This window comes from Pipistrellus kuhlii, unplaced genomic scaffold (genome assembly GCF_014108245.1).
Source record: "Pipistrellus kuhlii isolate mPipKuh1 unplaced genomic scaffold, mPipKuh1.p scaffold_m20_p_17, whole genome shotgun sequence".
In the NCBI taxonomy this organism is placed as follows: Eukaryota; Metazoa; Chordata; class Mammalia; order Chiroptera; family Vespertilionidae; genus Pipistrellus; species Pipistrellus kuhlii.
This window is the reverse complement of record NW_023425482.1, coordinates 21394900-21398096: the sequence shown is the minus strand read 5'-3', so window position 1 is coordinate 21398096 and position 3197 is coordinate 21394900.

The window sequence follows — 3197 nt, the reverse complement described above, 5'->3', positions numbered from 1 at the left end:
AACTAAATCTAACCAGTCCTCCTCTGGTCCTTCTTATTGTCTTTCCTATAAATTTTCATCCCATCCTTTCAGATTGGGTATCCCTTCATGAATCAGAAGTTTCACACACACACACAGAGTCATTAGAACTGCATTTATCTTCATAAGCTAAGATTAATAATAAAAATTTTTTCTAACAACCCATAGTTTGTTCAAGATAGTATTATTAACTTAAATCTTTGTTTATATATCATTTAATATAATAATTTTTAAAATAACCAGCAGCCCACGCTGAAACCGGTTTGGCTCAGTGGATAGAGCGTCTGTCGGCCTGTGGACTGAAAGGTCCCAGGTTTGATTCTGGTCAAGGGCATATACATTGGTTGCAGGCACATCCCCAGTAGGGGGTGTGCAAGACGCAGCTGATTGATGTTTCGGTCTCATCGATGTTTCTAACTCTCTATCCCTCTCTCTTCCTCTCTGTAAAAAATCAATAAAATATATATTTTTAAAAATAACCAGCAGCCCTGATATGACTGACCTCTTATATGCTTTATTTTTAAATGCTAATTTTTTAGAAAAACATCTATCGGACCAATTAACTTCTTAGACCAATAAATCAGAACTTACAGAACTCTAAAATACTTATGTACTTCATCATTACATGGTTCATGGGAGACACCGAATTATCCTTTCTATTTTTCATTCTCTCTCTCAAAATGAAAATAAAATTCCCAAACAAAACAATTTTAAATGTGGGAATCTTTTACAAAGTAATATACAAATGTATACCAGTTTTGCCAAATATTCCATTTAAAAAATGGTTAGGCATATTATGGTACATCCACAGGATACTGTTTATTCAAAATGTTTAAAAGTAAGGCAAAAACACTTCTGTTACAAAACAGCAACATAACAGCACTTGCTTTTAGCTGGTGGCTCTATGGTGTTTTATCCCAGTTTTCTACTTATCACAATTTTTACAAGTTTCTAATGTCCCTTAAGTTCTATTGGAGGACAAGCACTGTTCTAGAAACCTTTGAACTATATTTTCTGTCAGTAGATTGGAGCAGCCATCGCCTAAATCCTCCTCTCACCCGTTTGCACAAGTAAAGGTGCGTGATCTTTCCAAGGAGGGAAGGCTAAGCCCACCCAGTTTCCTGAATTTCCGCTCACGAACTGGCAGAGCGAGACCGGTTTGGCTCAGTGGAAAGAGCGTCAGTCTGCGGACTGAGGGGTCCCAGGTTCGATTCCGGTCAAGGGCATGTACCTTGATTGCGGGCACATCCCCAGTAGGCGGTGTGCAGGAGGCAGCTGATGGATGTTTCTCTCTCATCTATGTTTCTAGCTCTCTATCCCTCTCTCTTCCTCTCTGTAAAAAATCAATAAAAAATATTTAAAAATTTAAAAAGAAAAAAGAACTGGCAGAACTCCTTTGGAATAGGCCTAACGGTATCAATGTGGACACAGACACCAGCGATATGAGGGTATGAATGAGTGGGGGTGGGGGGTGCGGAGGTGGGGATAAAGTAGGGTGACCAGACATCCCGGGGCATTTTTTTTTTGTGGTTTTAATTAATTTTTATTAAATTATCATCTGTGTACATATTTTAACATTGCCCAGCCCCCTCCCATACATACCCTCCCTCCCCAGAGTTTTATGTCCATTGGTTGTACTTATATGCATGTATACAAGTCCTTCGGTTGATCTGTCCCGGGACCTTTTTAAAACGCCGCAGGACGCGGGACAAATTGTTCGAAATCGGGACTGTCCCGCCAAAAGCGGGACATTTGGTCACCTTAGGATAAAGACACATATGTAATACCTTAATCAATAAAGAAAAGAAAAAAAGCACAGGCGGTGCCTCAGGCTCTCCGTAGACCAGGTTGTCCAACGCCTGAGAGGGACAGGTCGCTGGCTAAAGGCCCCACCGGCAGCGGGCGGCCCAGTTCGGGTGCTGGCGGCGGCGGCAGGTGCGGCTGCCGCAGGGCCCGCCCGCCGCCCCGGGCCCACCTCCCCGAGGGTTCCCACCTGCCCTACATCACAGCCACCTGGCGCGGCGCCGTGGCTTCTGAGGTGGAAAACTGCCAAGCTCTCGACACCTGACTAAGGTGACCAGACGTCCCGATTTTTAACAATGTGTCCCGCGTCTCGCGGCGTTTTAAAAGGTTCTTTCCAAAAATCGGGGCTTTTTAAAAACGCTGCGGGACACATTGTTGAAAATCGGGACACACCTGACTAAATGGCGGGAGCCAAAGCTCTGTCCACCAGCTGCTGAGGGACCGCAGCCTCCTCAGGAAGAGCCCTTCCCACACGCACAAGCCATGCCCTCGCGCTCCGACCATCCTGTCACCAGGGCCGGCTGAGGACACAGCGGGGCCTTCGGCTCCTGGCCACCGTGAGGAACGCCTGTGCCCGCGGGCCGCAGCCCGCCTTCCTCAGGAGGCAGTGGACAGGCTCCACCCGGGGCAGGGCTGAGCGGGGACCCGAACACGAACACGAGGGGAGCCGCGGTCTTTACCCTCAAGTCGCCAGGCTCTGGGCTTCCACTCTTTCGCCTTTGCTGCCTGCCTACCACGACGCCCGCAGCCCGTTTCCCACCGAGAGGGCGAGAACCACATCCGGGGGCGGGACTTCCGGCAGCTCCGCCCCCAGGGGGAATTGCTCCCCAAGGGCAGGTGTTAGCGAATTCGTGATTGACGTTTTTAAATGGTGGAAATTCACAACTTCAAGGGTAAATCCTCCAACCTCCCTGTCCATAAATGCTTCCTTTACACCCCAAAGAGTTAGCTGGGAGGGCTCCCTGATGGAGGAGGCGATCACCCATCACGGAGTATGGCCTCGAGGGGCACTCGGGACCTCATTCCTCCCAACCTTCCCTCCCAGGTGCATTATGTCCTTGTTTTCTGATAATACTAATACGTCTGAAATATTTGCTTATAAATTCTATAAATTTTAACAAATAGGGATGATCCTAAGATGTCCAGAGCTAAAATCTACACATGTATTAAATTCATTATTTAAGACTTTAAGAAAAAAGTTCTTAAAGCTATTTCTGATGAAACGATTTCTGTAAGTAACTTAGAAACAGCAAGCTGAAAATAGCGAACTCAATTTTAAATGAATAGCTCTTACTCTCTGGGAAGCATGACTACTTCCTTCACACACTATCCCCCCTCCCCAACCCCCTCAATACCCCCCAAACAAGACTACATTA